Source organism: Podarcis erhardii, assembly GCF_964252035.2.
Source record: "Podarcis erhardii genome assembly, chromosome: 4".
In the NCBI taxonomy this organism is placed as follows: Eukaryota; Metazoa; Chordata; class Lepidosauria; order Squamata; family Lacertidae; genus Podarcis; species Podarcis erhardii.
This window is the reverse complement of record NC_138508.1, coordinates 33,774,535-33,798,759: the sequence shown is the minus strand read 5'-3', so window position 1 is coordinate 33,798,759 and position 24,225 is coordinate 33,774,535. Positions and strand designations below refer to the sequence as shown.

Below are 24,225 nucleotides of genomic sequence, written 5' to 3'. Positions count from 1 at the left end.
AGTATTCAGAAACATGCCGATTCCACAAGTGGAGTACAATATAGCCACTGGGACTAGTAGCCATTGATAGTTTTTACAGCAATGAACTCCATGTGAGTCTGCCCTTGAGGCTGTGCTGGAAGCTGCAGCTCTCTAATTATCACTCACATGAATTACTGAGCAAGCCAGATAGAATTGGCTTTAGGTGTGTCCGGAATGGAACCCCCGCCGAGTTGTGAGCTTACTGTAGAACCCAGCTGCCCATAGCTAACTGTGGATGGGTGGAAAACTGTTCTAGATGGGGCTGAACTCCCCCTTTAGGAGTAGGCACATAGTTTGGAGGTTCTTCTAGATCCATTATTGTTGACAGAGACAAACTAACCTTAACCAACTTTGGCCAGTACATTACCTATGACTGTTCTTGGCCAAAATGATCCATTCACTGGTAACTTCATGACTGGATTACTGCAATGTGCTCTTCATGGTGCTGTCTTTCGGCTTGGTTTGGAAGCTACAGTCAGTGCAGAACATGGTGGGTAGGCTGTTAACTTGGACAACTTGCCAATAACATATTATACCCATTCTGAAGGAGTAGCACTACTTGCTACTGAGCAAAAGTGCATGTTTGGGCATATAAAGTCTTACACGTCTCAATATCTGCCTATATGTTATAATCAGACAGCGATGTCCCCTTAACTATACAGCATCTGCTGAACATCCACTGTACAATAACACATGAGAGGGCATGGTCAATAATGGCACTCCAATAACAGAATGCCCTCCCAGGTTTGACTGGTGCTATGATAGTTTCCAGTGTCAGTTAAAAGTATATTTATTTGCCAAGGTCTTCCTTGGTGGAAATAGACAAGCTTGCCTTCGCTGCTTGTTACTACTGCTGTACCATATTGGTTTTTATATACTTTTGGTGTTATTATTTTATTATATTGTACCCAACTCTGGAATTATTTTAATGAAGAACAAGCTAGAAATTTCATAAATAAATGACAACTTGTATCACATGCATGCAAAGTCTGAATCTGAAACTAGCATTTTAATGCAGAAAGAATGGTAGCGGAGTGGGAGTTTATTGGCGTTTCTTTAAAAATATCACTAAAATGTCTAAATTGGTCTGGCCCACTCCTGAGTTGCACTTCTCAATAAAAGCCCTGTGAAATATCCAGTCCAGAATGTCAAATTAATGTTCCATTAAATTGAACAGATTTTACCCATGGTTTTGTATTGACTCTGTTCATAACTCTCATTTTGACACACTTTTCATGCACTTTTCCCCACCTAGAGTGCTTTTCATGGTCCAAAGGTATTTTCTGCCCGACTAGAGAACAATTTCACCTCCTTCTCACCTCCCAGATTAGTACTTTGGAGTCGGTCAATTCACACACAGATCATCCCTTGCACTGCTGCTTCCCTTTCTGTCAAGTTCCAGATCTTCTGTGCAGGACTAGAAGCAGATAAACGTACAATTTTGTTTCAGTGCATGAACCATTGTTAAGCGTGCATTATCTAGTCCAGCAAGCCAATTATTTCTAAGGAAATTATATATAGCCAAATTTATAGTCAAATTTTGATCTACGTTGAAATTTACATAACTTCTGGTAAATATAGAAAGGCTTTCAACTGTCTTATGTTTCAGCAGACATTTGTATTTTTAAAGGGCAAATTAATTCAGAGTGTGGGAATATGGATCTAGTATGGGACAAAGTTCCTGTGCTTTAGTATTTGCTCATAAAAAAATTATTTTGCTAATGTAGCTTCTTTCATCAACAGTGCTATAACAGTGAGAATCCCATACAGAATTCCATGCAAAAAACAAAAAAAACAAAATTCATTCTATTGTTATCAACAATGATTAATAATTGCAGGGAGAGTTCTGAACTAAGGAGCCTGCTATAGCAAAGGTCCACTTACATCTACCATATTTCTTTTAAAAAGTGATTTGTCTGTCTGTTTTTTTATCTATAGGTTGGGATACTACTTGAGCTATTGTTGCTAAACTCAGCACAAGGCTTTTCAAGGTGGCGGGGGGAGGGGTGTCTGTCAATATTTGGACATTGAATCAAGACCATGAACTGAAACATCACTTTGGTGTGACTTAGCCTGCTTTTTGGCATAGATCCAGCTGCCTTTTGAGATATCATTGCCAAGCCTGGCACAAGGGTTCCTGTGGTGGGGGCAGTTTTTGTTGACATTTGGATGCCAGGCACCATTTTGATTCAAGATGCTGAACCGAAATGTGACTTTGGTTTGAATTCACCTAATTTTTGGTATGACAGGCCCAAACTCATACAATTATACAATCACAATATTGTTTGGTTTCTAAAAAAATCCTGGGCAGTTTGGGGCACTTCCTGCTAGTGTTCACATACAACTTTATTTATTTATTTATTTGCATGGTCGGCGGTTCGAATCCCCGCGGCAAGGTGAGCTCCCACCGTTCGGTCCCAGCTCCTGCCCACCTAGCAGTTTGAAAGCACCCTTAAGTGCAAGTAGATAAATAGGTACCACTTTATAGCGGGAAGGTAAACGGCGTTTCCGTGTGCTGCTCTGGTGCCGGTTCGCCAGAGCAGCTTCGTCACGCTGGCCACGTGACCCGGAAGTGTCTGCGGACAGCGCTGGCTCCCGGCCTCTAGAGTGAGATGAGCGCACAACCCTAGAGTCTGTCAAGACTGGCCCGTACGGACAGGGGTACCTTTACCTTTTTAACCATGCTAAGTAAGGAAAGGACAGGCTGTTTTGTCATTTTAAAACCAAGGCAAACCACTTACGACCTTTCTAGTTTATAGCACAATGTTTCTTCATTTTGTGTGCCAGACCTAAATGCCTTCTCTTAAGGAAATACTTCTAAAGATATCACATTTTCAAAAGGTAGCACATTTCCCCAGCAATTCATTGTTGTGAAACTGCTATTCTTTTACCAGCCTTAAGGCCAATCTGATTTGGCAAAGGTGTATAAAATGTGCTTTCGCCTAGCACCTACTGAATAGTCTCCATATAACATCATTGATTTCAAGGGACAAGTCCCAACCCACCTATCGCTGTTCATGCCATGTTGTGACCCAAGTACTAATGCTCTGTATTTCAAAGAGGGAATTTGCACAGGAGCCAAAACAGATTAATCTGAAGGCCCAGTTTCAAGCCTGCAGTCTTCAGAGTTTGTCTTGATAATTTAGCTGGCCTTTCTACTGAAGGAAAGCTGACAATGGACTTTTTTAGATGTTGCCTTGAGACTAGTCAGCTACAACTCCCATACAAATCTGTTCTTTGCGGGCTACACACTGAATTTCTTGTGATCAGAGCCAACCTTTTTTCAAAAAAGGAGAACTAGTTTTAGTAGTCCCTTGTACCGCCCAACAAAGCCACCCATCTTGTAGTAGCACTCTCTCCAAATCCACATCATTACATCAAGACTTACTGCCTTTGCAGTGGAACTTGCAGAACTATCCTGCGGACACTGCAATGTGGTGGGCGCATGCTTTGAAATGAAAACCTGGAGAACCTCTCAGTATATAAAATGCACAACACCCAGACATGCTTTGGATGAGGACTCCTAGCTGTGACTGACCTCATCAGAGGAATTTACGCCAGCACAGTTGTGCCAGGAAGGGTGAGGAAGAGTTTTGACACAGTGGCCCCAATGGTTGCTTGTGTACAAGCACTGGTACTAGGAAATTGTAAATCATTTTAACCAGTCATAATATTGCATATTAGCAAGGTTATAAGCCATCCTGGGACCTTATGGTGAAGGGTGGGTAAGAAATCTAATAAATAATCCTAATAGGAAAGAATATGTCTCTATGAGGAACTACCACCTGATTCTATGAATTATTGTTACTGCAGCAGCTCATAGGATCAGGCTCTTAAGAGTAGGTAAGAAGGTATATGTAAATATAGAAGCATGTCTACATGTTATAGGCTCCAACCAAAACTGCTCAAGCTTAGATTTTATTTATTTTTGCACATAAATCCGTAGCAAGTGACATATGCAACCACGTTCACAGCTTCCACTTTCTTATGCAGATGTACATGCATATAGTGATTTCTTTCCAAGGAGCTTCTGCGGATTATTTCTAGACAGATGCAAACCACCATGCTTACTTATCTCCTGTCCTTGCCAGTTTCTCATTAAAAACCTCATTTATTTATTTAATAAAACATATACACCACTTGATTGTACCAAAAAACAAACAAACAACCCTCCTCAAAGTGGTTTACAAAAAGATAAAATAATAAAACCAAGAAAAATTCAAAACCATACGTTAAAACGTAAGCGGAACAGGCATTATGTGGCACATGTAGTAGTGCCAATTTATGCCAATACAATTCTAGGTTGTTAAATAAATTGTTCTTCCCCCTGAAAAATGCTCGGCTAGACCATTGCCTGAGCTCTCTACTTGATTAACAAAGGCTAAGTAATTTTCTTCTGGTGTAAAGGTTTCCTAGAAGCAGCAAGAACCTTCAACAGATTCCCCACTGTTGCTGTTCGTCTTCTAAAGTTTACCTACAAACCAGAGGCAGACTTTTGGCTTTAGAATTTCAGCAGCACCCTGTGGGATGCCAAATTCAGACCCCCCCCCCCACCTCTTGCCTTCCGTTGTTTATCATTATTGCAGTGCTCCCTGTGGCACCCTCTCGGCTTGGCGCCCAGTACAAGTGAACCAGTCACACTGTCCTAAGTCCACCTCTATACTAACCCCACCTCCTGTCACATCTTTGCAGTTGCACACATGGTTGGATCTACATCAGGGGTAGATCATACACCCTTTGGGATGTGTTTATGGATAGGGAACACATCATGGCACCAAGCCTGCCTTTCCTTTGCTTGCAAAACTGCACCAAGTCAAGTCTTTTTCCTTTCTCCAATTCTACTCCACCAGGATGCTTTATCAGTAGTCTGCATAGGCATATTATTTCTCTTGTTCATTCTTATATTGTTTCAAAACTTAATTCCATTCTGGTTTTCCAGGGTCAGATTTGTTTTCCTTACAAGAATATCCTCTCCCTGTAATTTTTTTATCATGTCATTTTATTTATGTCAGTCTTTAAGTCAATCACAGGCTCTTCCATGTCACACCACATCACTGCAACTTCTAAGCATTTGGCCAGAGCGTTTATGTTTACATCTAGCTTTTCATTTATTAGGATAAATTCTCCGTCCCGCTTTCTCACCTTTACTTGACACTGATTTTCTACTCTGTTCAGTTCACACTGAGCATGGAGGGAATTAAGTACTCGTGGAGCCAAGTGTTATCTGTCACAGACTGATTGACAGAAAGCACGCTGCCTGTAAGCACCGAGACGCCACAATTTGCAGAGCAAAGTGAGACCTCTGCAGTTGTTGTGCCCTCCTTGATTGGATAGACATTTACAGTGTGACTGCTGATCATGGTTAGCCCAGAGACTCCCCCCATCCACTTCATTTCCTCTTTTCAGCTGCCAGACCAGAAAGACAAAACTGGTGCCCAAAAAAATCTGAAAACACAAAAAGCACATCTGTTCTAAAATGAGTATGGGAAGTGTGTTATCTACTCCTTACTGGGATTTACAACTAGACTTCTTTCCACCTGATTAACCTTCCTGCTGTTTCTCAAGCACCAGTTTGGTATAGTGACTGGAGTGTTTGACTAGGACTAGGTAGACAGGTTCAAATTCCCACCTATCTATGCCTAACCTACCTTACAGGATTATTGTGATGATAAAATCAGGAAGGGAAGAACCAGTAGGTTGCCATGAGCCACTTGCTGGAAAGGCAAGACATAAATGCAATAATGTGTTCTTCATCCGAAGAATTTTTTCTTAATAACATTACATCTGCAATGTGTTATGCATTTTATGGACTAAATCTTATAGAGCGATCCAGATTCAGACTGTCAAATAACAGATAGGACTGGGGTGGGGTGCAGGGCACTATCAATATATTATTGTTAGATGTTAGGAGACTATCACTTCAGCAGACCTGATACTTCCTGGCTGCTATCTGCTCTGATCCTTAAAGGCACTCTCATCACTTGTTCCGTACTATTCTGTTTGTGAACATTGATTCATTGTTCTAGAACTGGACAGTGTTAAGCAGGCTGATTAGCATACATGAAGTGCTAATTTTGAACACCACTATCTATCTCTGTGAAGCTATAAAGCAGGGCCTATACTGCATAGACCTCTTAGGGAATTGTGGTGTATAACAATCTGCTAAAAGGCAGACAATAGAGGCACAGTCTTTAGTTTATTGGTGAATTTATGGGAAGTTTTAGTTTACATAGCTCAGTAGCTCACAATTACTGCACTTAGAAAGACTTGATTTTTTCTTTTCTTTTTGCAAGGTCTCATGGGAAAGATATTTTGCATACAGAGACAGTGTTGCCTGATAAACTGCACGTACAGTATATCTATCCAAGGCAAACCAGAGCAATTTGTCCTGATGCTCACAATAGTTCATTTATAGCAATGCTTCAGTCTTGGCCCATAACCACACAGGCTTTCCCTCCCTCTGACAGTGCAACAGGGCTTTTCTACCTTCCACAAGACAGTGAAACTGTCCTTCTTATCTCATGTTTTCAATGAGACTTGCTGCTTGCAGTTGGAGGGACCACAGCTGCTTGAAACATGCTGATAGAGCTATTTCACAGTTGTATTCCAGCAATGCATCAAACTGACTTTATCACCCAGCAGAGTACTCTGGGGTAAGAGCATCATCTGCGTGAACTCAATTGGATGGTAAGTTGATTTTGAGTTAAAGATATATTGAAAATGAAAATAGGATTTTTGAAGTAATCCAAAACCAACAGTAATATAATACCAAGTGCTGTTTTTAACCTCTAAAGGCCTGAATGACGTATACATTCATTTCCAAAGGCAGGAGAAGCTAACAAGATGCCCTCCAGGGCTACAGCTCTTTCCATCCCTGATTCTTGTGAGCCACCCTGAGATCTTTGGATGAAGGGTGGGAGATAGCTCAGTTGCTTAGAGCATGGCACTGATAATGCCAAGGTTGCAGGTTCAATCCCCGTATGGGACAGCTGTATATTCCTGCATTGCAGGGGGTTGGACTAGATCAGTGTTTCTCAACCTTGGGTCCCCAGATGTTGTTGGACTACAACTCCCATCATCCCTGAGCTCTGGCCTTGCTAGCTAGGGATGATGGGAGTTGTAGTTCAACAACATCTGGGGACCCAAGGTTGAGAAAGGCTGGACTAGATGATACTCAAGGTCCCTTCCAACTCAACAATTTTCACCGAGATCTTCAAAAAAGCCCTTCTCCAAGTCCCCTCCTGGTACGTAAAGGCATACACTTTTATTTCCTCCCCTCAGTAATAGCACTTGTTTAAGCAGATAGTAGTACTAGACTGGGTCTATTCCCATCTTCCAACAAAGTGAATGACTACCTAGTACATATAATGTTCAGTCAAAGTACATTCTTCTCTTTTATCTGCTTCTGACAGAAATAAAGGCCAAAATCCAAAGGAAAACACAGAGGGCTGAGGTGATCAGAAACAAAAACACAGAAACACCACCACCTCCAAAATTCAGAGGTCCTACATGCACATCCCACCACCAGTAGCTATCAGCTGCCAGTGCTGACATAGGGTTGCCATATTTTGAACAGTGAATGTGAATCCAGATAGAAAAGTTTAGTATTGCAAAAGCTCTACCATTTACAGTGTTCAGGGTATGTTCATGGCTGCACTACTGAGAGGAGGAAATTGACAAACTCTAGCATGAAGACAATATGTTTAGGCACACACATGGGAACTCTTCAACAACAATCTTTGGGCATTTCTCTGCAGTCACACTCACACATAGCTCTCAAAAAGTCAGCTGTAATTTCCCAAAACTTTCATTGGCTGTTTAACCCAGAGGAGCTGATGCCACAATACACCTGTTGGTTTCTAAGCCTTTCTTCTCTTTCGGAAATATGTCTGTGCTTTATTGGCATAACTGGACAAATAACCATAAAGATCATACTCATCTACATTTCTGTAAAGTTGATACAGCTAGATGAAAATTTATGTTCAGTGTATGGCATGTGTCTATTCAAGTATACATAAGCACCCAAAAGCACCTATTCCCAATATCCTCTTTGGAGACCCTGCTCAAGGTTCCTCCACTGAATAAACTGAGGTAGGCAGCCACCCGCAAAAGGCCCCTTTCAAAAGTCGCACCCTGGTTATGGAATAGCCTTCCTAGGGACTTTCTTGTGTCATCTTTGTGAAGACATTTGTGGTCTGTTCTTAATTTGGAGCATGTGATGAATTCTGCTTTGTTCTATTTACATACCGTAGTACTTCCGTTCTCTTTTAATGTCTTGATGTTTTACTTGCATTTCAACTGTTTTCATTTGTAATCTGTTAGCAGCCCAGAGAACTCTGTGTTATGAGGCAGCATACACATGAAACAAACCTTCCAGATACTTATTCCTATTTACATCTTGCTAGAATGGAATGCATATACTTAGATAGAGCATATTATTATATTTAAAGGAACATGACTTTATCTAGCATGCATATAATGTTTACATACGCATAAAGGTAAAGGGACCACTGACCATTAGGTCCAGTCGTGGCCGACTCTGGGTTGCGGCGCTCATCTCGCTTTATTCTGGGTCATGTGGCCAGCATGACTAAGCCGCTTCTGGCGAACCAGAGCAGCGCACGGAAACACTGTTTACCTTCGTGGCGGAGCGGTACCTATTTATCTACTTGAACTTTGACGTGCTTTCGAACTGCTAAGTTCGCAGGAGTAGGGGCTGAGCAACAGGAGCTCACCCCATCTCAGGGATTTGAATCGGTGACCTTCTGATCGGCAAGTCCTAGGCTCTGTGGTTTAACCCACAGCGCCACCCGTGTCCCTTACATACACATACTAGTGAGTAAATCTGTATGTTCTGTACATAGAATATAAATCTTTTCCTTTTTAGTCCTTCTATCCTGTTTGTAAACGGTAAAAGATGTAAACATAGGATAAATGTTAACATCCTGTGATATCTACAACTTTCCATTTAACAAAGCTACCAAAATAAACCTGTAAGTCTGTTATCAAATATCAACACTGAGGGAGAACATTCTGAACTCAAGTTGGCTTTGAATGTGTCATGAAATCTAATTAACACATTAACTGCACAATCCTAAGTAAAATGCATTGCGTTTGGTGGAAGAATGTATAGGACTGAGGCCTAAAGTCCACTGAACTCAGTGGCATTTACTTTTGAACGAATCTGCAAAAAAATTTGGCTGCATGTCTAGGATTTTTTTTTTAAGATAGCTTTTCTCTCTACATGGCAGAGACTTTAATTGGGGTATCCATAAAATTTTATTAAAATTCTGCCAAATAACATCTGACCTGTGCCATAATCACAGTTTATTAAATTGATAAGCAATTAAGATTTGTATCCCATCCCAAATTTCCTTGTTGTAATTTAAAAAACCCCACAATTCTAGGTTCATTGCTTTCCAATGTGCAATTTTATAACTATTTCCATTTTTTGACATTTTGTCAAGTTTCTAAACATACATATGGCATTGTCCAATATTACATAGTAAGGAAAGTCACCCCACTGAATAAGATACCTGCCTTATTGTTACAGCTTCTCTACTTCAACACCTGGAGCTCAGTCCATAGCCATTCTTCTGAAGATAGGATTTTAGACCATAGTGAATCTTGAGGAAATCTAACCACAGTATTTCCAAACTAGTTTGGTTATTTTGGCATCTCCACCTAAGGGGTAATACTAATTTTGATAGCCTAGTAGTCCAGACTGTCTGTAATTCTCTGCATATTATATATTGTCTTCTGTTTTCTGATGGAGATGGGTGATCTGTACATCCAACTAAAATGTCACCATTGATAGACGAAGTATCATTTTTCGCCTGCAGGGACCACATTAATTTTGCTCCACAAAGATGGATGACATTAATCTTCCATGTTTCCTCCTTCCATTTTACCACAGAAATCTTCTGATATGCTGAGTTAACTATAACTATTCAGAGTGGGGATTGATCCCCTCTTCATGTGATAAAAAGCTATATAGAGTAGTAACTCGGGTTACATACGCTTCAGGTTACATACGCTTCAGGTTACAGACTCCGCTAACCCAGAAATAGTGCTTCAGGTTAAGAACTTTGCTTCAGGATGAGAACAAAAATTCTGCTCCGGTGGCGCGGCAGCAGCAGGAGGCCCCATTAGCTAAAGTGGTGCTTCAGGTTAATAACAGTTTCAGGTTAAGAACGGACCTCCGGAAAGAATTAAGTACTTTACCCGAGGTATCACTGTATTAGAAGCCTTACAGCTAGGCCCAAAGGTGGGAGGCTGTATAAAGTAGCCTAGGTTTTCAATAAAAAGAGTAAGGCTGCAATCCTCACACCACTCTTCTGGAAATAAGCACCACTGAATTCAACAGAACTTGCTTTTGAGTAGACATGGTTGGGATTGTGCTGTAAGAGATAGTAAAACATGGGTTGAGGCATATATTTCCCTGGCATCTACCCATAGCAGAACTCATCAAGCATTTGAACCTACAACCATGGAGCAGAACAACTAAGAACATGCAGTCATTCAGTGAAGAGGAAAAATGTCTCTGTGTCATAAATTGACCCAACATACCTGACTCCCCCTTTAAGAACAAAAGAGGAGTCTTGCAGGATCAGACCAAAGGCACATCTAGTTCATCATCCTGTTCTCTCAGTGTTCAACCAGATGCCAATGTGAAGCCAAAAAGCAGTCCCTGGGAGGTTTCACCAGCTGTCCTGATCACCAGCCTTTTTAATTCTCAATGAACTTCCCTACACATCACTCACTTTAACTCTGCCCACCATTCTTTCTCCTGTTATAAGGAGCTTCTCTTTTGTTTGCAAAAATTTACGAATGTTTATTTGCTTGTGCCCCAGCTGGCATGAGCAACGGTCAGAAGTGATAGCAGCTGTAGTTTAACAATATTTTAAGGGTTGGCCGTGCTGGATATAAATCAAGGATGAAGAGAAAGAAAGCTCTACATAAAGGAAACCACGGCTCTCTGTTTTTTGCCCATTTTACAGTCTTTCCCTAGTAGTCTGCAAAGTCACCAAGGGGAAAAATGTACATAATAATGTTTATAATAACGAATCCAACCAAAAATTATGAAGTAAAATACATTCTAAAACAAAATACATTTCTAAAACAAAATTAAAATGCATAGAAATGCTGTGATGAAAACAATGGTCACTTGGGGAAGAAATTATTACTCTGCATGTTTGTACAAGTCAAATAAAAATAGGATTTGATGAAAGAATGTTAGTCTAAGTGTATCTGATGTGCTAGCATGTTCACTATCCGTGGCTATACTTTTGTATTCAAATTAGAATATCACTGTGTATATACATTTTTCAATGTTCAGATTTCTGAGACAAGTTATTGTTATAAGAACCTCTTTAAATAGAGTGCTTGGGTTAGGGCTGGTTATATTTTATTTGAATTTGAATCCACTGCCAGTTGTTAAGCTGTGATTTTCCATCTTCTGCACTTTGCCCTAACTCTGAGCAAGGCTGAAATAGATGTAGACTTCGAGCTTTTCTGGATTTCCACAGCCCACACTACCATACTGACCTCTCGTAAATCCCAGTGAGACGACATAAGCTTTTTCTGCCCAGCAGCACTTCAGAGACATTAAGTGTAAAAGAGAAGGTAAGTAATTCACCATACCTTCCCATTTCTATAATGGGGTAAGACGTCTTGATACATTTACAGTGTACCTCTGGGAATATTCCATCAGTTATACCTAACTCTAATGGACAATAATTGATTTGAACTTTCTACTTAGCACGAAGCTGTAAACAACTTCAATCCAGGCTGCAGCAGCAAACCAGTCGTTTGTAAATTTGAAAGACATCTGAGAAAATGTCCAGCGTGTCATGAAGTGGCCTTGGTTTTTATAAACTTAACATATAGTGAACTTATGTTATATGATGACTACCGCAAGTGTAGAGGATTGTGAACCACATATTTCAGCACCGTTGAGGTCCACTGTGTCAATGTGCTTGCATGAATGACAGAAGCAGCTATGGATTGTACATCTCTCGAGTTAGGTGTGACCCACATCATCCTCTTAAGTACTAGACAAGTGCTAAAGCAAGCACTTCTGTGGCATACTGCAATAATTAGGATTTATGTCGCCATACTTTACTGTTTGCCTTCTTTGTCCTAACCCATGGGTAGGCAAACTAAGGCCCAGGGTCCGGAATCCGGCCCAATCGCCTTCTAAATCCAGCCCGCAGATGGTCCAGGAATCAGCGTGTTTTTACATGAGTAGAATGTGTCCTTTATTTAAAATGCATCTCTGGGTTATTTGTGGGGCATAGGAGTTCGTTCTTTTTTTCTTCGAAAATATAGTCCAGCCCCCCACAAGGTCTGAGGGAAAGTGGACTGGCCCCCTGCTGAAAATATTTGCTGACCCCTGTCCTAACCCAATGTAGACCAATCATCCTTTTGTAGGATAGGGATGTATGGTGGTTCTCTCTTATTGCTTGTAGCTATGAACTCATGAGAGCTCGGCTGATATCTTCTCGAAAACTGTCTGCTTTACTTACACTATTTCATAGAATCATAGAATCATAGAGTTGGAAGAGACCACAAGGGCCATCGAGTCCAACCCCCTGCCAAGCAGGAAACACCATCAGAGCACTCCTGACATATGGTTGTCAAGCCTCTGCTTAAAGACCTCCAAAGAAGGAGACTCCACCACACTCCTTGGCAGCAAATTCCACTGTCGAACAGCTCTTACTGTCAGGAAGTTCTTTAGGTGGAATCTTCTTTCTTGTAGTTTGGATCCATTGCTCCATGTCCGCTTCTCTGGAGCAGCAGAAAACAACCTTTCTGCCTCCTCTATGTGACATCCTTTTATATATTTGAACATGGCTATCATATCACCCCTTAACCTCCTCTTCTCCAGGCTAAACATGCCCAGCTCCCTTAGCCGTTCCTCATAAGGCATCGTTTCCAGGCCTTTGACCATTTTGGTTGCTCTCCTCTGGACACGTTCCAGTTTGTCAGTGTCCTTCTTGAACTGTGGTGCCCAGAACTGGACACAGTACTCCAGGTGAGGTCTGACCAGAGCAGAATACAGTGGCACTATTACTTCCCTTGATCTAGATGCTATACTCCTATTGATGCAGCCCAGAATTGCATTGGCTTTTTTAGCTGCCGCGTCACACTGTTGGCTCATGTCAAGTTTGTGGTCAACCAAGACTCCTAGATCCTTTTCACATGTACTGCTCTCAAGCCAGGTGTCACCCATCTTGTATTTGTGCCTCTCATTTTTTTTGCCCAAGTGCAATACTTTACATTTCTCCCTGTTAAAATTCATCTTGTTTGTTTTGGTCCAGTTCTCTAATCTGTCAAGGTCATTTTGAAGTGTGATCCTGTTCTCTGGGGTGTTAGCCACCCCTCCCAGTTTGGTGTCATCTGCAAATTTGATCAGGATGCCCTTGAGTCCATCACCCAAGTTGTTGATAAAGATGTTGAATAAGACCAGGCCCAAGACAGAACCCTGTGGCACCCCACTAGTCACTCTTCTCCAGGATGAAGAGGAATCATTGATGAGCACCCTTTGGGTTCGGTCAGTCAGCCAGTTACAAATCCACTGAGTGGTAGCATAGTCAACACCGCATTTTACCAGCTTCTTTACAAGAATATCATGGGGCACCTTGTCAAATGCCTTGCTGAAATCAAGGTAGGCTACATCCACTGCATTCCCTTCATCTACCAGGGTTGTAATTCTGTCAAAAAACGAGATCAGGTTAGTCTGACATGACTTATTTTTCAGAAATCCATGCTGACTATTGATGATCACAGCATTCCTTTCTAGGTGCTCACAGACTGTTTGCTTAATGATCTGCTCCAGAATCTTCCCTGGTATTGATGTCAGACTGACTGGGCGGTAATTATTTGGGTCCTCTTTTTTCCCCTTTTTGAAAATAGGGACAACATTTGCCCTCCTCCAGTCCGCCGGGACTTCGCCTGTTCTCCAGGAATTCTCAAAGATGACTGCCAGTGGTTCTGAGATCACATCTGCCAGTTCCTTTAATACTCTTGGATGCAGTTCATCTGGCCCTGGAGACTTGAATACATCTAAACTAGCCAAGTATTCTTGTACTATCTCCTTAGTTATTCTGGGCTGTGTTTCCTCTGCTGAATCATTTGCTCCAAATTCTTCAGGTCGGGCATTGTTTTCTTTATCGGAGAAGACTGAGGCAAAGAAGGCATTGAGGAGTTCAGCCCTTTCTGTGTCCCCTGTTTGCATTTCACCATCTTCTCCTCTGAGTGTTCCACTACTACCAGCCATCATTATAAAGGACTGCTAGCGTAGATCCAGCACCATATCACCTTAGATTTTCACCAAGAGTGGGATATAAATTCAGTAATATCTTAATAAATGGTTTTGGCCTCATCAATGTTCATTCTCATGAATAAACCCTGGACAGACCAACACGGATGCAGACAAAAGCCCCGTTAAATTGTGTTAGATCAAAAATGGTGCTAATTGGTCTCTCAGCTAGAATGTGAAGAAATGGAAAATGATGCTGAAGGTGTCATGACCAATAGCTGTGCAGAAACTTTATAGTGGATCCTGAATGAAAACAAGCTCCCCCACACATCCACACCCACAAACATGTAGCATTGTTGAGTCCAGAAAAATCAATATGCCTTCCACAATAGCAATAGTGATGTGTGGATCTCATCTCCCCCCAACCCCAGTCTGACTCATTTGTCATCAGTGTTTAATGAGCTCATTCCCCAGGTGACTGCAAAAACCCTGATTTCTTTATTGGCGTCTTCTCCTAGTTCATAGCCTTGGAGTGTGTGTTTGTGCCAACAGTGTCTGCCACATATGCATTATCATACAGCTTCTGAGGATTTTGAGTATGGTTGCTGCAGCACATACGTTAAAACTAAAAGTACAGTGCATCTCGGTGATGCCTTTGAAGCATGCTACACTTCACAATTGGTTTATTTATTTACATAATTTATATTGTACATCTTCAACATACATTTAGTGAAATGGATGGGGGGGGGGCGCGGACAAACTGAGCTTGTATCTTGACAAGATGAAGGCACTGTGGGTGAGTAGTTCCTGTGCTGGGAAATTAGTCAGCTGCCTACCCTCAATGGGGTTGCACTTGCCCTGAAGAAACAGGTTCACAATTTTGAGGGGCTTCTGGATTCAGCTCTCTCATTGGAGGCTCAGGTTGCCTAAGTGGCTACAAAAACCTTGCCACACCGGGAAAACCTTGCTGCACTAGTTCATGTTTTGGTTACTTCAAGACTGGATTACTAACCAATGTGCTTACCTCATATTTGATCCAGAAGCTGCAGTTGGTGCAAAATGCTGCAGCACAATTGCTGACAGGTATGAGAACTTGTCAGCATACAAAACCTGTGCTCAGAGATCTGCACTGGCTGCTAATGTGCTTCTGTGCCAGGTTCAAGGTTCAAGTTACTATTAGTATATAAAGCCCTTAATGATTTGGGATCAGTTTACCTATGAGATCGCCTTAAACAATACTGTGTTATTGTAATATCTTACTGTGAATCTTCCTGAGTTATATTTGTATGAACAATGCCACACATACATATACCTTATATAATTATAATAATATATTAAATTAATAGTTTCTAGCTCACAAGCCTCAGGAAATAGTCCAAAGGTAGCTAAAGTAATTCCATCTCTGAAACTGAGCAGTTTCCCACATGGATGGGAAGGTGTCTTGAAAAACCCATCTACATTGCTGTGATGATGTTGAAGGAAACATGGGATATGAATGTAGAAAAGGTCAAAACCAGCTATACTTCCTGTCCTTGTTTGCCAAAACTTGGACTAAGTATCCTAACTGCAGATTAACATGTAGTTATATGTTAATTTTTGATTTTCTAGGTACATAAATTTCCCATGCAGCAAAACTGGGACTGTTTTTCTTGTTTTTTTTTTCCTTGTTCAGTTAGTAGATGTGTTAGCTTTTGTCACCTCCTACTGATTAAACTTTACAACTGTATGCTATAGCACAGTATCGAGGACACAGTCTTAAAAACGGAGCGAAGAATAGAGTAAATTATTTATTTTGCATGGTTTGTCATTACCAATTTAGGCTGTTGGACACTATCGTTCTCCCCCCCCCCCCAATATATATATATATATATATGTATGAAAGGCATTCTTTAAAACAATACTTAATTCGGTATCTTTCAATAGGCAATCTGAAAAGGGGAGTGGATATTCATGAAGAAAAGCAGGTGCTGCAACAAAGCAAAACAGTCCTTCAGCTGAACACTTCACACCGCAGCTCATCTCAGAGAGAAATTACAGTGGGGGCTTGAAATTGTAATGTAAGTACTCACAGAAAGGGGGGGGGGTTGCATATTCAAAAACAAATGACCAAAATAATTCATTGTTAATACAATTACACCAGTGATGTATTTGGCAAAATCTTGCAAACAGAGAGGTGAAACCTGGCCTGGGACCTGTCTGCCTTTAGGGCCATTTCTTTCCATACCATTGTGCCACCCTCTTAAATCTGGTGGAGAGGTTCTTCTTTGCCTGCCAGCTATGGATGAAGCAAGACTATTAGAGACACATTAGAGAGCGTTCTCTATGGCCCTAAATTGTGGAATTCTCTTCCAATAGGAGGTGCCATTACTTCCCTCTCTACAGGTCTGCAATTTTGTTTAGACAGGCTTTTCATCTGCTTGCTTAGAAACCTGGGAAATCACGGAAATACAGACAATGACTGATTTACACGCGTTCAATTGATCCATGACCATGCATGTGAACATCATGGCACCTTGGAAGGCAGGCTTATGCAAGCTCCGCTGCTGTGTGAGATGACCTGGGTGCAACCCCTGCACAAATCGGGGGTTGCCTATATATGAAATAGGTTGTTCAAATGTTTGGTTCTAACATACTAAAAAAAACAGTAGCAGGAAAAATCTCACCATAGTGATGACATGACAAAAATAGCCTTGTACATAAAAACAAAGGTCTACATCCAGACTTTGTTATGCCTAGAGTTGACCTACTGAAATCAATGTGACTTGTTAATCATGCCTGACTCAGCTCTAAGCACGACTAAGTATCCAACGCAAAACCTATGCAGTAAATTAACAATACATTCAATAAGGGCACAATTAAACGAAAACTGACCCATTCAGTCAGTATACTTCTAGCTGTATGATTAGATTTGAACCAGTATGGATCTTTAATTTCATCTGGATAAATAATTGTACTAGCAACATACTGAAGACACAAATATCATTTGCTTTAATGGTCACAAATGCATGCTATGCTATCAAAGTATAACTGCACCTGGAACCTGCTTTAAATGCTATTGTGTTTTCTTACCGAGAAAACAAAGCAACTCATGCAATCTTAAAGTATATGGCATAGAATGATAGGGGATTTATTAGTTGGAATCAAAGCATCTGAGAACATCCTTGGATCCATGGGGAGGCCTCACAGGTCTGTCAATACTAGTCAGTGAGTCCAATCCAATGGATGATGCAATTTTCACAATACAGTGGTACGTCGGGTTACAGATGCTTCAGGTTACAGACTCTGCTAACCTAGAAATAGTACCTCGGGTTAAGAACTTTGCTTCAGGATGAGAACAGAAATTGTGTGGTGGCAGGGCGGCAGCAGTGGGAGGCCCCATTAGCTAAAGTGGTACCTCAGGTTAAGAACAATTTCAGGTTAAGAAGGGACCTCCAGAATGAATTAAGCTCTTAACCAGAGGTACCACTGTATAATTAGTATTCAGTGTACCATTGACCTGATGCTTGATCTTTCTGGTCACGCTGGACCAATGTGATAGAGAGCAATGTTGCATAACAATTTTAATACTGGTATGAAAAGCAGTAATGTTTGGCTGGCTTATATTATTATTATTATTATTATTATTAATAATAATAATAATAATAATAATTTATTTATACCCTGCCCATCTGGCTAAGTTTCCCCAGCCACTCTGGGCGGCTCCCAATCAAGTGTTAAAAACAATACAGCATTAAATATTAATAACTAAATAAACCTAAATAAACTAAACCTAAATAAACAAGACTGTTTTTTCCATTTAATTAATTACTCTACCTCAAAAGTAAGATTAAAATATACTGATGTGATTGTATATGCTGCTTTGGGCATGTTTAGTAGAAAAGCAGCAGATAAATACACACACACACACACACACACACACACACACACCTACAAGAATAAGTGCTGTACAATAATTTAGGCACAAGGTTTCTACAACACTTATGGCAGGGAAAATCTATTTAATGCAGAGGAAGCACTTGTTTACTCAGAAGTAACTCCCATGTTATTCAGTGAAGCTTACTCCTTCATAATTGTGCACACAATTACAGATTTGGTACATATGCAGTTTTGTCCCCTGTAACATGGGGGACGACTAATAGCGCTCATCTAGATCATCTGAGTTATCAGGCTTGGGTAGAAGAACTCAGGCAGTCCTTAAGGTATCCCAAACACTAATGACTGCTCCCAGTGGAACACCATAACGCAGGTCCCAGGGAGTCAAAGAGCAATTCCCCAGTGCTACTCTCGGTACTCAGCTATGCTGGTAGGAGCAGAACCACTGCAACACAGTCCCTCCTATATCCACCCCACACAGGCATCTAGGAGGATGCCATGGTCAGTGGTTCAGTCCTGAAACCTGATGAAGGTGTCTGGTATTGCTGCTAAGGGTGCACCATGGTTATTTCTTCCCTCGGTGCTCCATTTGCCTCTGCTCACTCCTGTGTATACTGTCTACAGAAACTGCAAGGCATTCCCATATGGTGGGGTTAATGTTACCAGCCTTCATGTCACATTTGCAGATATCTTTGTAATGCAGAGTTGGTCTGCCAATGAGCTGTTTGTGGATTGCCAAAGACAGTGACAGCAAAACATACCACTGGTCAAGAATATAAATAAACCCTGATTGAAATAGAATAATGAAAAAGTGCAGCCTGGTGAAAAATTGAAATACATGTTTGTGCAAGTGTTTAGCAATTGTAAAGGTCTATTTTAAAAAGGTGAATATTATGCTATTTTTTTTATTAGAGACATCTCTATATAAGCTAATTACATTTCTTTCTTTAAAAAAAACATCCTAATGTTTCCAAAAGATGGGAATTTGTGCCATGTGATTATAAGTTATGGAATCATAGTTATTTTCTTTCAGACATTACATTTTGATTTTAAATGAGAAGTTATAGCTCGTAAGTTTCAACTAAAATGCCCCCTGCATGTATGTGTGTATGTTAATCTGGCAGAATCAGCAGAAACTACACACTTCTGGGATAAGCAAATGGACACAGTTTTCTATTAACTGTTTTGAACACCATGTGTTGAAAGAAAACAACAGAACGGAAATTGCTCATCCAAAATGCTAACTTGTGGCATGGCACAGCCAAAAAAGCAGGTGTGTGGCATGCAGTTTACTTTACTAACATGCCTACCACATGTCACTCAATTCTGTTACCCCATTTATTTGGGAACTTATTCATATATTGGCAATAGATCCTCAGTGGAGGATCTATAAAAAGGGTCATGACCTATTATGTGAGTACACAATTTGAGAAAACAGTGACGAGAATAATAACATCATATCACAGAATAATCCTTTGGATTATCTGTTGTGACCCTTGCTTCTGGCACAAATCATAAATGTGCTTCAGATCATGTTATTCCCATTAGTATAATATTCTTCACAAAATCTGGATGGACAACACAATCTTGCTAATTCGCACTACTGACTGAGAGTCTGATTTGTAACAATTCACTAAATTTTTGCAAATTAGTAAGCGAATAGACCCAACAAAAGAAAAATAAATGAGGGATGTTTCTTTGTGAAACATATTTTATTGATTTACAAAGGGACCTGTTTATATCTCGATTTCTGAAATTTTAGGAAATAGGAGATCTTGGAGAGGACACAAAAAGGGAGACTGAAAAAGTTGTTGTGAGGCTAAAGCATCACCCTGAGCTGGAGGAAGAGTGGGATGCAAATGTAACAAACAATCCCTATACGCATGCCTACAATATTGCACCAGTGTTGCAAACTCCTGCTTATTTATAAACCAAAAACCAGAAAGATATAATGCCGTCAAATGAAATGATATATGCAACATAATTTCAGGTTAGGTTCCATGTCTTCCCCATATGAAAACAGCACTCCAAGAATATAAAGGTGTAAAATGTCCTGTGACCAAACTGCTACTGTTTCATTTATTTTCCACTCACTTTATGCTCTGGCAGCTTCCTCTTTCCTTCTCCAGGATGGAATTTATTATCGTAGCCCTGAGCTATGACTTCATTCATAACACTTGTTGCAACTGCACCCGCATTTCTCTTTGCTGGCTGGTGTGTGTATTTGTGTGTGTGAGCAAGGCGGGAGATCTGAATGTGTATCTCTGGTTACTGAAGATTTATATTGACAGAATATGGAAGAAGTCTGGAGAATCACTTTTTAAATATTTGTTACTGTTCCTCTAGACTAGCAGTTTAAATATTACAAGTGAACACTCTAAATATTTCCATCTGACACAGCAAAAAAAGCAAGCAACCATCACCCTCCAGCCCAAAATTAGAGGGAATACGGGGGAAGTCAGGTACCTCATTAGAGCATCCTGGGTACTAATTTGCTGACTCTCCAGACTAACAGAGGGGCACCCACACATTACAGTGGTACCTTGGGTTACATACGCTTCAGGTTACATATGCTTCAGGTTACAGACTCCGCTAACCCAGAAATAGTGCTTCAGGTTAAGAACTTTGCTTCAGGATGAGAACAGAAATCATGCTCCGGCGGCACGACAGCAGCGGGAGGCCCCATTAGCTAAAGTGGTGCTTCAGGTTAAGAACAGTTTCAGGTTAAGTATGGACCTCCGGAACGAATTAAGTACTTAACCTGATGTACCACTGTATTTGCATGTGTGGGTTTACATGTTTCCTTCTGTTTCATGAGAATCTTTCCCATGATCTGGATTTGGGTTGTTAGTGGACATATGGTTGTTGTGGGGATTAAATGAGGAGGAGGAGAAAGAACCATGTACATCACATTCACCTCCTTGGATAAAAAGGTGAGCTATAAATTCAAAGAAGGAGGAGGAGGAGGAGGAGGAGAAAGGCTAGAACATGCTAAAGCAGAGCTTTCCAAACTTTCCAAACATTAGTGTGTTGGCTGCAGTGTGTCACACGATATGTGTCCATATCTCTTGCAAGGGGTCAGTTTAACATCTGGTTTGCTAGTAAAACTGAATTACTGTGCCGCGAAATGATGGATGGCTAAAAAGTGTGTCACCAACATGAGAAGTTTTGAAAGCTCTATGCTAAAGGTTTATGTCACGTTTTTGCAGGGAATGAACATACTGAAAGAGGTCAGAAACCCAAGTCAGGACTTCATCAATTGCTGAGAAATGCAGTGTTTCCCACACTACCTCAGCAGTCCAACAATATAGAGTATGCACACACCAGAAGGCTACGGTGCACAGGAGAAGTGCCTAGGGCAGAGAGATGGCCCTTTAAGAAGCTCTACTTCTCCAGGGGGGCAGAGCATGAGAAGAGTAAACTGGAGCCAGAGGCTCTAAAAGCTTCAGTTCACTTCCAACCCTTGTTACTAATTATGAGCTATCCTGTGCAGTAGCAACTGACCTGCCTTGCTCTGTAGTCTTCTCCATCGATGCAGGAGAAGCACAGCACAGATTTAGAATTGGACTGGCAATTATGAGCTTTCTTGGAAAGAAAAACCAATCTGTTTTCCAACAGCTTTCTTCCAGTTTATAATGTTGGTACATGTATGCTGATATTGCTTGTTCATTATTGCATGGCTCCCTTTGAACTGTAGTTCTGTTTCAAGCACCCTACTTCACCCCACAAGGCCAGCCACTGTAAAAAAAAGAAAGGGGGGGGAGGAGTTCCCCAGCACTACTAAAACAAACACCAACAAACAAGAAATAACTTTTGATCTGGATATGGAACCACCACTACACAATATTTTTTTTGCAATACACTAATCAAGAGAATTCACCCAAATAGAGAGGATAACTACACTGAACAAAAGGCTGCTTGATCTGGTAGTCTAGTCATATAGTTTACAGAAATCTATCAGATATTCAGCAGAGTAAAGAGTTAACAGGAAACAGTCTTTGGATGTGCCTACAAAGCATCTAGTTTTGGCTGCATGGTCTAATGAATGCTGGCCACCTATGTGAAGTGTCTTTTTAAACATTTAGTATTGCAGAAGAAATTCTGAGAGCAATGACACTCAATACAGGTGAACAATATGAGTAGGATAAATTAATACAGTCATACCTTGGAAGTCAGCTTAGTTACCGAACGTTTGGCTCCCAAACCTGGAGGTGAATGTTCTGGTTTGCAAACTATTTTTGGAAGCCAAACATCCGACAGGGCTTCTGCGGCTTCCGATTGGCTGCAGGAACTTCCTGCAGCCAGTCAGAAGCTGTGCTTTGGTTTCTGAACATTTTGGAAGTCAAATGGACTTCTGGAATGGATTCCGTTTCACTTCCAAGGTACAACTGTATAATGAACCATGTAGTTGTGAATTTTGACAGAAAATAACATCCTATGCACTGTTTTCCACTCTGCAAGTAAGAAAACACAACTTCAGGTAGGTAGGAGGTAGAGACTCCTTGAACACAGCCCAGCCTACATTCTTATCCACAGACTCCATTTTCATCTACAGGCACAGCTTTGCTGCCCTTTCCAAATTACCATTGTCTAACATATCCATATTTCTCTCTGAAAATAAATCCAATCCTTTTCAGTACCAGGAACCAGAAGAACTTATAGGAGTTCTTGCCTGCCATGTGTAAGAGACCGGAATAAACCAGTTTCTTAGGTGACCACAGATTTAATTTACAAATTTTAAATCTTGCAAATAAAACAATTTTTGAGGCATAAAACAGTTGCTGACAGTTCTTTATAAAGATAGACAGAAATCAAGAATGACATTGAAGTGACTGCTGGTTAGAACCAAAATGTTCTACAACAACTTTCCCTACTCTGTCACATTCTGAGAGAGGCTATCAATAAACTTTGCAAAGAGAGGATTGCAGCTCTGTCTTTGTGTATTTAAGATGCTGTCAAAACCTTGACTGCTTGACATCCTATCAGGTTGTCTCTGAATAACCCAAGGTAGAAGCAAGAATGGGTTTAATGTAAATGGGAGCTCCCAAAATTGTGCCATTTGCATGGCAACAGCTTTGCTTTTCAGGTTATGCAAAACAAATACCCCAAATGAAAACTGGGTGCGATTCTCAATGTACAGTGATGTAGATCAGAAACAATCCACAGACTGTGCTGGAGATGTGATTGGGGAAAAGCAAAAAAGGATTAACTCCAAACACACTTGGTGGTTTAGTTTGGATTTTAATTGGCAGCTTTAATTCATTGCATTACATTAGTGAAATGTAAAATTCTATGTAACCTCCTGCTGACCGATTCCTGGTTTTAAATGTATTGGAATCCTGCAGTTGCCTGTACCTATTCTAGGTCAAGGGGAGTTTGTCTCTAAATACAACAGCTTTAGCATAGTGGTATTTGATTAACCCTTGCAGGACTGGTATTCCTTCAAGAGCTCCAAGTCTGTGCAGATAGAAGATCAAACCTGAGCAGACTAGTGGGGCAAAGGCTGGGCATGAAAGGGGTCAAGTACTTCGAGCAGGTAAGTCAGAAGCACACTGCCAAAGCTAGCTGACAAAATAAATCCAAAGATAAGCAAAGAGTTCAAATCTAAAGCGGCAGTCGAAGGCCAGCAGAGAAAGGGTGAGAAATGCAGAGCTAACATAGCTGTTGATCAGCCTGGTAGCAGTATCTCTCTGTTTCCTTATATAAGGAAATACAGCCAGTTGTGGTAGGGTGCAGCTGGTTTGACTGCCTTGATGGTTCCTAGGACAGTACAATAGAACTAGTCTAGAATCATGGCAGGTGGAAAGGTGGTTTTCTCAGCAGAGTAAAACATCTTAACCTCACAAGACAAACTGCATACCTCATCTGTGAGACAAGCAAAGCACTAGGGCAACAATCACGTTGTATGAGCAACAGAAGAAATTTGACTGCAGTCACATATTCTACCAATGCCACTGATTGGATTAAAAAATTCTTTTAAATTTTTATTATGGTGTAATTTGTTGAATCTAGCCCTGCAGCTATCAGGGAAGAACAAGTATTGTAATTAAAACTTTTCCCACTGACTA

At 40.8% G+C, this 24,225-nt stretch overlaps 1 protein-coding gene and 1 long non-coding RNA gene across 20 annotated transcripts in view; one reads left to right on the top strand and one right to left on the bottom strand.

Annotated features, from left to right (window-relative positions):
- The window catches only part of LOC309340808, a 43,108-nt gene extending 19,070 nt beyond the window's left edge, over nucleotides 1-24,038 (top strand). Inside the window, exons 2-3 of the long non-coding RNA XR_014156111.1 lie at nucleotides 16,208-16,341; nucleotides 23,587-24,038. This is a non-coding gene — a long non-coding RNA (uncharacterized lncRNA). The remainder of the gene's footprint in view (nucleotides 1-16,207; nucleotides 16,342-23,586) is intronic.
- ZBTB20 (zinc finger and BTB domain containing 20) overlaps nucleotides 1-24,225 on the bottom strand; it is a 633,941-nt gene that overhangs the window by 75,010 nt on the left and 534,706 nt on the right. The gene's annotated exons all lie outside the window — the stretch shown is intronic.